This window comes from Haliotis rubra, unplaced genomic scaffold, assembly GCF_003918875.1.
Source record: "Haliotis rubra isolate DU_JTF1 unplaced genomic scaffold, ASM391887v1 Scf58, whole genome shotgun sequence".
NCBI classification, from domain to species: Eukaryota; Metazoa; Mollusca; class Gastropoda; order Lepetellida; family Haliotidae; genus Haliotis; species Haliotis rubra.
Window position 1 is genome coordinate 2891133 of NW_025767279.1, and position 13095 is coordinate 2904227.

Sequence of the window (13095 nt, forward strand, 5' to 3'; positions counted from 1 at the left end):
CTGACTGTTTTCGGTCGGCTAGATAGGATTTGAACCATGCAAGTGCAATCTCTGTAATGCCAAGGTCGTGTTTAAGGATTCCTAAGAGAATGTTATGATCCACGGTGTCAAAGGCTGATGAAAGATCTAGTAACACCAAGATTACCACCTTGCCTTCATCAACAGCAGTTACGATGTCATTCATAACTCGGATCAAAGCTTTCTCAAAACAGTGCTGTGCCAAGATTATCCTTGATCTGTAGGCAGACAGGAATTTTCATATAAACTGTTGCTCTTTGGATGTTGTTGTAGCCTACAGAGACACATTTCTCAAGAACCTTTGATATGAATGACAGGTTCGAAACAGGCCTATAGTTCTTCAGTTCATTTTTATCAAGATATCCTTCTTGAGAAGTGGCTTGACAACGGCTTGTTTGAATGCTGTAGGAACTGTACCCTCTTTGAGGGACTTGTTAACAATGTGAGTGATGGTTGGGAGGAGAACATCCATACACTCTTTAACAAGAGCAGTCGGTATTGGATCCAGAACACAGGTTTTAGCAGGCATAGGTTTTATGACATCTAGAATGTCATTCTCAGAGAACATGTACAGTTCAAATAAAGGTATAACATTTGCATCTTGGTCTTTCTGGCCAAACAATGTGTTTTCTTGAGTACTTTCCTTCTCAAGATTCAGACGAATGTTATCCACCTTAATGAAATTACACGTGATGAATGTATCTTTCGGCTTACAGTTTCAATTATAATGCATCTTTTTACAATACGTTTTCATGCGATTAACGTCTCTGTGGTGTCTTTTGCTTTGGGACAAGACAGGCGACGAGTCCAAATCAAATTGTAACCAATTCCGTCATAATCTAAGGGGGTAATTCTGTCCTGTTTAGCTAGGAAAACTAAGACCCTGTTAGGGCGTATCCGCCGTGATATTGCTTGAATAAGCGGCGTAAAACCATACTCACTCGCTCACTATTATGGCATGACATTTCAACACATATATTGAGAGTTTTACGTTATAAGATAAAAAATGAGTTGATATTTCCAAACACTGATATCAGCTAATTCTAAAATTATTCCATTTTGTGTCATATCAGAAAACAAGATTTTTCGTGTACACTCTCTTTTCTTAGACGCCTTCTTTAGATTGTTTGTTGCTTTGTTTTTAACACCTTATTCAGCAATGCTCCAGGTATAAGGCGATGGTTTGTAAATAATCGAGTCTGGACCAGACAAGCCAGTGATCAAAATTATGAGCATCAATCTACGCAATTGGGATACGATGACATGTGTACCTTCTCTAGAGCTAATACTTACCCAACTGTCCAGATTCAACAAGTAAAAGTGCAACCCTAAATTATGCAATCATATGAAACAATAACCTCCTGTTTTAACCTTTGAAAAACAGACAACAGATATATACCTAATCTCTACGTCTTTTAAATGATGCAATTAAAATGCAATACAACATGGGTATATGTCCCACACAGCCTTCCATAATAAAGGCCGTTATTTAAAAGGCGATCTGCCGTGCCACAGTAGCATAGCTTGTGAGAAGATTCATTTGTGGCAAGTTTCCAGCGATAATGACGAAGTTAATTCTTGTGGTGTTTTTGACTGTCCTGTCCATAGCGGTCATTGCGGCTGAAGGTAAGTACACGTCTTTTGTTTGTTTGTTTAACTTACTTTATTTAATCCCTACAGGTTGATGTGTAAATGAGATCTCACCATTACATCGTACTCTAGTCATAATGGTGATGTGTAATACCGCTAATCTACGCAATATTCACGCTGCAAGATGAAGTCTTACAAAAATTCAAATGCGCAATTAAACTTTAAATCTTTTCAGTTGGACAATCGTACTGATAAGAGATCAGATCTATCCACCAAACTGTTGTTTACTACACTAATTCCTTGCTGGGGAGATAAACAGGTCAGTTGAGACTATTCCCAGATGAGGTCAATTAGACGACCATATTGATTATTCCCAGATGACAAACCGACCTGTTTATTAAATATTACATATTACAAACCGCCTGTTCAAAAACGCAACGTTAGAAAATATATAGGTTTCATATATTTAGCGGTATTCGACTGCAGTGTTCAGGTGTGGGGTAATTGTTCACAAGAACAAGCATTGGGGTAGGAAAGGTGAAATGTAGACGCAATGAGAACAATCTGTATAGGGCTTCTCGTGGTACCAGTCTCCAGTCTCAGTACTACCACACAAACTAAGACTGTCTTAAAGGAATATATCACGCCTTTATCTGCAACATAATTAGTTTACCTGACACGCCCTGCGTCTGCACATTGTGACAACGTTCCCAGGTAAAACTTGTAACTGTGACATCTCGCCGTCTTGGGACAAGATTGCCTGAAACCTAAACAGTTCCAAAACAAAAATACAGTTTTGCTGTCAGTTTCCCTGTGACACGTGATATATTCAGAGACGCCACGGTAGCGTTCATCAAGTTGTCCTTCTATTAATTATATATTGATACAGTTTAATGGGTTATATTTTAAGGTTATATTGAGATCTCTTATTGTGTACATTCCCTATAAGAACATTTGCGAAGTGACCTCAATAATCACCTTGAACTATAACATCCACCTGTCTTTATAAGACGTTTATTGTTTGGCTACAAGACTGAGCTGTCCATCTGTCCATACAACTATTCATTATTGGTGTTCACTTGCCGCAGACTGTCCCCCCAACTGTAGCCAGAGCCAGTGCACCTTCATGGGATGTCAAAACTGTGACGTGGGCTACTGCGCCAACCAGGAGGGCCTGTAAGAACATCAGATATCCAGTCCCTGCTTGTCGAGAAATGTCAGGACGAGGGACACTAGAACTGGGCCCCTCACATCATATCTATGTTGGGAATCGAATTCGAGGCTTAGGCGTGACAAGCGAATGCTTTAACCACCAGGCCACCTCACCGTCATTGCATGTCAAGAAATATGAGGACGAGGGACACTAGAAGTGGGCCCCTCACATCATATCTACGTTGGGAATCGAATTCGAGGCTTAGGCGTGACAAGCGAATGCTTTAACCACAAGGCTACCTTACGGTCATTGCATGTCGTGAAATATCAGGACGAGGGACACTAGAACTGGGCTTCACACATTATATATCTGTTAGGAATCGAATTCGGGGCTTAGGCGAGACAAGCGAACGCTTTAACCACAAGGCCACCTCACCGTTAATGCTTGAAGAGAGATATCAGGACGAGGGACACCAGTAATAGGCTTCACACATTCTATATCTGTTAGGAATCGAATCCGGGACCCGTGAAGGTCCGGGTTAGAATACTGATCTTCAGTAACGCGTGCTTGTCGTAAGAGGCGACTAACGGGATCGGGTGGTCAGGCTTGCTGATTTGGTTGACACATGTCATCGGTTCCCAATTGCGCAGATCGATGCTCATGCTGTTGATCACTGGATTGTCTGGTCCAGACTTGATTATTTACAGACCGCCGCCATATAGCTGGAATATTGCTGAGTGTGGCGTAAAACATAACTCACTAACTCATTCGAACCCTAGGGTTACCCCACCGTCATTGCTTGTGGAGAAAGTCGACTTGGCCTGTTACTGTGTGACCCGGTTGGCCGTGTGTCATCGTGCCAGGGAAGGCTACCAAGTTGCTCAATCTATCAACCACTGTTTTGCCTGCTCACACTCGAGGACATAAGGCCTCGATATAGCTGCAACAGTGTTGACTGCTACACATACCGTCATTACGTCATCACGTTGATGAAATGATAGTGGTGATGTGAGTTAAGACAAGAATGAAATTCAAGTACAATACGTAATATGTGAGTGAATCAATGTTGCTTTAAGCCACATCAGCAATTTTGCAGCTATTGGCGGCTAGGTAATATGTGAACTATCAAAATAGGAGATGGCAATTTAATGACGACCGTAACAAATATAGTAGTAAGTTAATGGCAACTTCAAAGACTGTCACCACTGAATACAACTCTTGAAACCGATATATTCAATATTAATATTTCTTATACGGTATAAACGGTATTCAGTGTTATGGTATTCGTACATTTTATGCTTAACGTAGCACATGAGGTTTCATATTATGGGGGATGACATCAACTATAACATGTCTCAATCTACTGGTGGTAACAGGGTATCCATTTTGGCCCACAGAAAATTCGAATGCGTGCAAAAGTGCCCGGCTGGAAAGTACTGTCAACATACCTACCGTTTTTGTGTCTAAGGTGAGTTCTCCAAGGTCGTTGATGTCCATGAACCTTCTTCTCATCATTCGAGTGGGTCATTACTTCAGGACATCTAACATGTCCCCAAACCACTTTCGTTCGTAGGACCTGAGGCAAAACTACTCAAATATACTGCAGCCTTCATCTGGCATGTTCATAATGTACACCGGCAAAGGATAGAATGTAATTACAGACATCCATGTCCAGAACGATGAAGATCCGGGTGAGAACTGATCTTCAGTAACCCATGCTTGTTGTAAGAGACGAATAACTGTATAGGGTGGTCAGGCTCGCTGACTTGTAACAGGTCATCATCCCAGTTGCGTAGATTGATGCTCGTGATGTTGATCTCTTGTTTGTCTGGTCCAGACCTTAATATTTACAGACCGACGCCATATTGCTGGAAAATTGCTGATTACAGCGTTAAACAACACACAAACAATCATCACTGTCCAGTCACACGTTTACTTGTTTCAGTTTCAGGACAGGTTGAACATTGTAATGGAAACATAGCCGACTTAATTCTTGTCCACAGTTTGTCTTGAGACGGACCTAAAACCCTGTTCCCGAATTGCAATACGTCTACCCCATCTACAATGGGCTTCTCTCAAATTTTGTTTCAACTCTTTGGGCGCATGAAGCACGTGCGATTTTGTCTCGTGTGCTGCAGCATACTGTCCACTCGTAGATGTTGTTATCTGGTATCAATGCTTCTATGGTTCTGCACCGCATCGACATCTTCATATTCATATGGTGGAGATATGCATGCTACACGTCTATAGGAGACGTTTGATCGGAAATACTGATTTTTCAAATACTAATTCTCACCCAGATACTATATACCAAATAACGTTGTAAAATGAATTCAAAACCAAGGACATGGACAAATAGTGTTTAGTCCACAGAATATCCTTCAAAAAGACATTTGGACATTTTGTTCAGAACAGGTTGTCAAATTCCTATTCCTCCGTATTAATGCTTACTGCGGCATAAAATACCATTCTATTTTCGTTTTCTGTCCTTTCTTTGTAGTCAAACAACGGGGTGATGGAAGTGAAGAAAGAAAAAGGAACATCTTCCTGGGCTTCTGGCATTGGTTACTCTTTGTAATAAGTATTCAATTATTGAATAAAATAATTACATAAATTCATGCATTAAACACTTGTTACTGTGTTACTTTGCTGTCTAATGTGGGGAGTTCTACACATCTCCGTTCACCCTATGGAAACGCGACAGGAGAGGTGGACTGGAGCTTAATATCGCGTTCAAAACTGTTGCACTTTAATTACATAACAGCGTACATGCCTGTGTGTGGCTAGTCTGTGTGTGTGTGTGTGCGTGCGCGCGCGTTTGTGTACTAGTCCGGACTTATATGGATATAAGTCATGCTGATCTCACACCCAGCATACTGACTTGAGTGACTGACTGACTGAGCGAGTATGATTTACGCTGCTTTTAGCAATATTCCAGCAATATCACGACGGGGGACACCAGAAATGGGTTTCATACAATATATCCATGTAGGAAAGCGAACCTGGGTCTTCAGCGTCACGAGCGGACGCTTTAACCATTAGGCTACACCGCATCCCCTACTGACTTTTGGGATTGAAAATTAAAGCAAAATTACAAGACATTATTTAGGCTCTGAAATTCGATGTATGATACATGAAAGATCGTAGGTTCGGTTTCGTGAGACTGAATATAACCATTCCACAAAGACGAACGGGATGTGTAAAATGACGGAAACCCCGAAGGGAGATAACTGTGTCGTCCAAGAATTTACATCAGCCGAGAGATACCCGATTAGCCGAGAGCCTGATTTGAGGTAGTAAAGGAAAATAACGTTTAGCAAATAATTGGGAATTCCTCATCTGATTTTCCTTTGGTTTTAACGGTTTTTATTACTGAGAACCATAGCAGGTGACAGGGCGGAGTTGACGAAATACCTACAGGATAGATTACATATAAACATAAATAGAAAATACCGACCAGGCAAACTACACACAGGTCCAAATACCAACATGGCACAAGATTACCTACAGTCCAATCAATCTTTATTTTAGTACTTAAAAAGGCCACAGGCCTGTAGTACATTTAGAGTTTACATGAGTAGATAGAAGTCATTTATAAACTCTTTCTGCAACAGTACTTTTTCTTAATCTCATAACGAAATAGATGTACATTGCCAGATTCTGTAATATTGATGTGGTAGTATCTGTTAATAGTGAAATTAATGTTGTTACACTTGGATGCTTATAATAGTATGGCTTTAAGTAGTTCGTTCGTCGAGTCGTATAAACGGGACAGATTAGAAGGAAATGTAGTTCATCCTCAACAGTACTCATATTACATAACTGACATATTCTGTTTTCTCTTTGTATGCCTGCATACCTGCCAGTTTCAATAAATAATTCATGGGAAGAGCAACGAAAACGAGAGAGAGCTATACTGAACTTCTTTACGCCGATTTTTGCTAAATAGTCTTCAAAACGTATGTCCGATTTCCATTGATTATAGTATAAACATTTTGTGGATAGAAGTAGTGATTCCGACCAAGACTGGAAATAGATATCTTTCATTCTTTGTGTAAATGATATGATAAAATTGGTATGCAACTGAACATTGTGATCACACCACACATAACCATAACCAGTTTTGTACAACAACTCCCTAATATCACTCACCCAATTTCTTTTCCCATTTTCGTCATACAATTTCATCATATCATAACATTTTTTCGGAAACCTATGGCATGGCATATGCAGTAATCTTACCCAATACTTTATGGCTTTAATGGAAGAGTATATAAACAAGTGGAATCTACCTAATTCTCCGTAAACCATCCTATTACATGTGTTCGGTTTTACACCAAGAAACCTTTTGCATGCATATAAATGAACTCTTTCAATACTGTCATATTGTTGTAATCCCCATATTTCAGAGCCATATAGAAGTATTGGACTTATCTTCATATCGAATATTTTAAAGAATGTGTTAAAGGACATTTCACCCAACGATCTCATATTTTTACAAACACCGATTAAGATTTTCAAGGCTTGTGCTGTCGCTTGTTTTGTGTGTTTGGACCAGGAAAGGCTATTACAAAACTATACACCAATATACTTATGAACACTGGTAGTTTTGAGTAGTTGCCCTTTATAATACCATTTTTCTAATTTAGAGAGCTTTCCACCGTTCTTAAAGACGATAATTTTGGTTTTGTCTCTGTTTACACACAATTTATATTGGTCAGAAAATTTGTCTAATTCATCTATTAGTTTCTGTAAACCGCTAACAGTACTAGAGAATAGTACAATATCATCGGCAAAGAGTAGCAGAAATAGTTGTATTGTATCTGAGTGTAGTTGAATCCCATTCGTACATGTGTGTCCTCCCATTACGCAGACAGCCAGTTCGCAGACACCTTAAAACAACAACATTTACAGTTCAGTGAACAGATTATCTACTACCTGTTACCTACACATTATAATGGAATAGTCCAAATAAAAACACAGGAACGAACTGAAGCTATATTATTTATTTGAAAGATGGATGAAAAGACATAAACATAAACATTTCTAGTCTAACGGGAGTTGGCATCATCATATTGAAAACATTAGCTTATCTATTAGAAATTGCGACACTGTTGTATCATATAAATCAAGTAAAGACACATGTGAACCTAACTTTAATTCATATGCAATAAAGAAGTTATATGTTTTGCACACAATATTAAGATATATGACGAGTGCACTTAATTACGATTTATTTAGAATAAATATATTTTAAATATGACGCATCATGTCAATGTGGCCATGGATGTGAGAATGTTTTTCATTACTTCCCTGAATGTCCATTGTATACTACTCAAAGACAAACTGTTACAAACTTTAGAAAGTATTGTTAAAATTAGAACACTGATTGGTATTAATCGTATCTTACATGGTAATGCAGGTGTCTTATTTACTGCAAATCAGAATGTTTTCAAATATATACATATCTATATCTCTCCAACAAAACGTTTTCTCAATTAACTTCTGTTGTACATATGCTATTATTCGGAGGCGGGCTTTTCTATCAATAAACACAATCAAACCTCTCAGTGACAAACCTGTTTTTATATTCGATAGTAATTGATAGTAAAATCAATTTTGAGAAGAGATATCATTTATCATTTAATCACAACAAAGTTCAATTTACCCACAATCAAACTTCTCAGTAAGAAGCCTGTTTCAGGCTCACCCTGCTCTACTCACTGGACAGTGGATTGTTCCATTATACCCGTAGGTGTTACTCTAATTAAGCTTCTAGTTCAGTGTCTGCCAATTGGGTGTCTGTCAAATGGGTGTCTGTCAAATGGGAGATAACCGTACATGTGTCACATATTTGTATTGCTAATTCATTAATGAAAAACGTAAAAAGGAAAGGGCTTAGAATACAGCCTTGTCTAACACCTAGTTCACTAATGAAAGGTTCAGAGAATTCATGCTGATTCCTTACACACACTTTAACATTTTCCTATATACTCTTCAACATTTTATTCATTTTACTACTAAGACCGTGCGATTGTAGAAGTGTCCATAGTTTATCCCGCTGCACAGAATCGAAAGCCTTTGCAAAATCAACGAATAGTGCGTAGAACTTTCCACCTTTTGAGCTGACGTATCTTTGTATTAGGCTATACAGTATAAAGATATTATCTGTTGTTGTATATCCCTCCATAAAGCCCGCTTGACCCTCGTATATCTGATCCATGACGTCAGTCCATTTAACTAATCTTATGTGGATAATGTAAGTAAATAACTTGCCAAATACACTAAGTACAGTTATTCCACTGTAGTTATTGGTATCTTTAGGGAACAAGAATGCCAACTGACCAAGATTCAGGAAAGTTCCCAGTGTCGTGGATAATATTGAAAATAAGCTCAAGATATGGAAGTAAAAGATCAGATGAATGTTTGAAAACTTCCGGGAGGATGTTGTCTAATCCTGGTGACTTATTACACTTTAGATGTTGTATACTGTTAAGTATTTCATCTCTACGTATTGGGGCATCCAATATGTCGGAGGCTACACCTGAAATATGAGTAGACTCAGTATCGTTCACATAGTCTTGTCTATTTGGATCTGGGTTGTTATCAGAGGTAGAGAATAATTACTGAAAGTAATTGAACCATTCGTCGATTTCAATGTTATTATTTTGGCTTTTCTTAGGATTTAGTGTTTTAAGTTCATACCAGAATTTTTTGGCATCATTTATATTATTTTCTAGGGGTTTTTTTCTTTTCTGTTCCATCAATGACTTTCTCTTTTCCTTGCAGGTTGTATTATATCTGTTTCTAGCTTTGTGATATCTCTCCAGGGATTGCAAGGTTTTATCTTTTCGGAAGGAGTTAAGAAATTTACACCGTTCTTTTTTTAAATGATTACATTCTTCATCATACCAGATAATCGTGTTATGTTTTTCTGAAAAGGGGCGTATCTGTCTTTTCATATCAAAAGCAGCTAGACACAATGCTTCTACGACATAATCTACACATTGACTTATATCAGTGAATGCTACATCAACAGATTTATCAAATAAGTCTTGTATATCATCCGATAGTTCTGAATTCGATTTCTGAATTGCGACAACATCTTGCTATTCCAAACAAATTTGTATGCTTCATGATCAGATTTATATTTACCACTTATAGTCTTTGGCTGTACTGGTGGGTGATGCGCACGTAAATCTAAGGTTAACGGGAGGTGAGAGGACTCTGCTTTAGTAGGTATAGCAAAATCTAGCACTTTGTCAAATAAATGTGCAGAAGCAAAGACATAGTCTATGACGCTTGTGCCATTTGTACCTATAAATGTAAAATCCCCTAATTTAAAATCTTTACCACATCTGCCATTCACAATATGTATATTTAAAATGCTACATAAATCTAAGAGGCAGCTACCGAAATGGTTGACGACTTTGTCGCAGGAGAACCGTTCCAGGTTAAAATGATCCAATATGAAATCCCACCTACAGTCAAAGGGGTTCAGAAAGGAAGTCAAGGCCATTCTTATGTGTTTTGACTTATTGCTTTTATGCGGTTCATAAACAATTTGGCTTTATGGAGAAAACATTGCACAAGATTATCTTACAGTCAAAGTGGTTCAAAAAGAGGTCAGGGTCATGTGCGCTTATAGCGTTTATGTTGTTAATAAACAAATTGTTTAGTGGAGAGAAACGAGTTCTAACTCGTTCTAAGGTGATTTGAAATCGGTTGACACCAATCGCGATATATGGTAGTGGCACTGTTAATTCAGCCATTTCTGGACGCCTTGAACCAGTGACTCTTTATATCATGGCAAACTGATCAGGTGTACAACCATCCATGATTAACGCTACACTCAGAGAGCATGTATATTTTATTGTGTACTTTAAGAGCATGTATATTTCATTGTGTATTTTAAGAGCATGTATATTTCATTGTGTATTTTAAGAGCATGTATATATCATTGTGGATTTGTAAGAGCATGTATATATCATTGTGTATTTTAAGAGCATGTATATTTCATTGTGTATTTTAAGAGCATGTATATGTCATTGTGTTTTTAAGAGCATGTATACCCCGGTATATCATTGTGTATTTTAAGAGCATGCATATATTATTGTGTATTTTAAGAGCATGTATGCCATACTGATGTTACGAAACGGGTGTAAGAATTTCCTGTGTTTCCTGAAATGTCTCTTTCTATTATATACTTGATACTTATACTAGACTGACATTTCTGGGTTTAAGAAAAGTGATGTTTTACTGCAGTGACAGAAATATATTAATATTTTGTAAATATCACTTTGCCGGAACTACTTCATGGCTCAACGAAGTATTCGGTTCAGTTACACAACACAATAAATGGTAATGTAAACATAATTAATTTGGTCAAATGCCTTTGGTCAGCAAGCCTGGGCATAAGATGACCAATCTCCAGCAATCAGCGACCAGCCTCCTGCCAGATAACTCGTGTCAATCAGCTGGTCGCCGAATCATTCAGTGCACGGCACTAACGGTTACACACCACCAAAAGTTTTCCCATAGGCTTCTATAGTAACCTTATAAAAAAAATTAAAAATATCCAGGCTATCAACAGCCATTCCATGTACACATGGGTACACTCTGGCCTTTAAACTACCATAAAACAAAATATCAGACCAACTTGTCCTGCTCGTTTGGCGAGCACAGGAAGCGGAACACATCAACCCCAGTTCCGCACCAAATGTCACCTACTGGAACATATCTGTACACAGAATAAGCATAAGTGATGGTGATAAAAATGAGAGCACTAACTACTTAAAATTGTGGTCAGTTTTAATTACTGGTTGGATGTGCTTTTAAAAAACATAAACATCTTACACTTTTTCATCCAATCACAGCTGTCACATGTCTCTGTCTCTCTTCACCTGTTTCATACGGCTCTCGCTCAAAGAGCATGTGATACTGATTTTTTGTAGTGGAACCTAACCGAGCTCGACTATGCGTAACTGTGCCTCGCTGTGTTGCGTCGAGTCCACTGTCCATTGACAGCGGCCATAACTGTATTTATGCTTACTGTCACAGTTAATAGTCAATTTTTCTCAAACGCGTTTTCCCCCTTTCTTTCGGTTCGCTATGTTTGTTTGTGGTTCTTATGTTTTTACGTTTACGCTAAGATCAGAAGGATCGTTAGGTGGATATTATTATAAGTGCTGATCCTTTTCATACAACTGCAATAAGTAAAAGATAGCAACTAATACAGATATTGTGTCGATTTCAAAACATTACAAATGTTCCCATGCTTAGAGTATTGAAGCTGACTGATGCTTCATGTAATTACCTCCCAGGTTACAACAGGATCCGCAGATCCTCCCTTATATTCCATGTCCGCAGACTGAATATCATTGTCACCCGCCGCAGCGGCTTCACGCCACTCTCGGGCTGGTACCCAATTAACACCGGGTCGGGCAATTACCCACTTAACACTGGATCCTTATCCCCCAAGTTTTAAACCAGAGCTCAGGTTACAACCGGGTCCGCAGTCCCCACTTTAACAATCAGAGTCCGCAGACTCCACACACCGCTGCGGTGCCAGGACGGCAACCTAGCTCTCGGTCATCCCTTCTTCAGTTATCAGTCAGCACCCAAGTTGTGCCAAATAAATGTTTATTAATAAAACAACTGTTGTGTTAAATTGTTTATTGTGTTGTGTTTGCACAAATTCCTATTGTTCTCCGCCTGACTGAACTTGTTGTTTTAGGAAATGTTGGGAAACCGGGGGTAAACCGACGTGGGGTTTGGGTAGGGAAGTGGGTGATCATACTGTCTGACTGTCATCATAAGCTGAGTCCAGTATGTTTGTGTTTCAAAGATATGTGATGTGTCTAGACAACTGTCAATATAAGCAGATCATTTTGTAAATAAACTTATCACTGAGTATGTATGCTGCGGGAATGGCGGTTAGTAAAAGAGAAAATTACAATCAGCATACTACATGTACTGCTAATATACTCATGTACTATTACTAAAGAAGGGGTCAACCTCAATGTTATTTTACTTAAATTACAGTGGACCATGTTTTCCGTTAACTTATTTTGATTCATAATTGGAAACCCCAGACACGTATCGCATGTATGTGTGCGCGTGAATGCGTGCGTGTGTGTATCTGTGTGTAAGTCTTCTATAATATATTTATGATTATAGCTAAAACACATGGAATTATCATGAAACGGCCCTCCTATTATAAGAAATTTGCGGGCCGCTGCAAATGATATTGGACCGCTCAACCTTAACGACGGGCCAGTATCAGTTCTGTGGTCAAGCAAATTTATAATATTGCAAAATATATTTACGGCCCT

At 38.6% G+C, this 13095-nt stretch overlaps 1 long non-coding RNA gene across 1 annotated transcript; it reads left to right on the forward strand.

The window, feature by feature from the left end:
• Positions 1–1486: 1486 nt before the first annotated feature.
• Positions 1487–5388, forward strand: LOC124254730. Its single transcript, XR_006892537.1, has 4 exons — positions 1487–1644; positions 2697–2784; positions 4159–4229; positions 5262–5388. It is a non-coding gene; the product is annotated as an uncharacterized LOC124254730 (long non-coding RNA).
• Positions 5389–13095: the final 7707 nt, after the last annotated feature.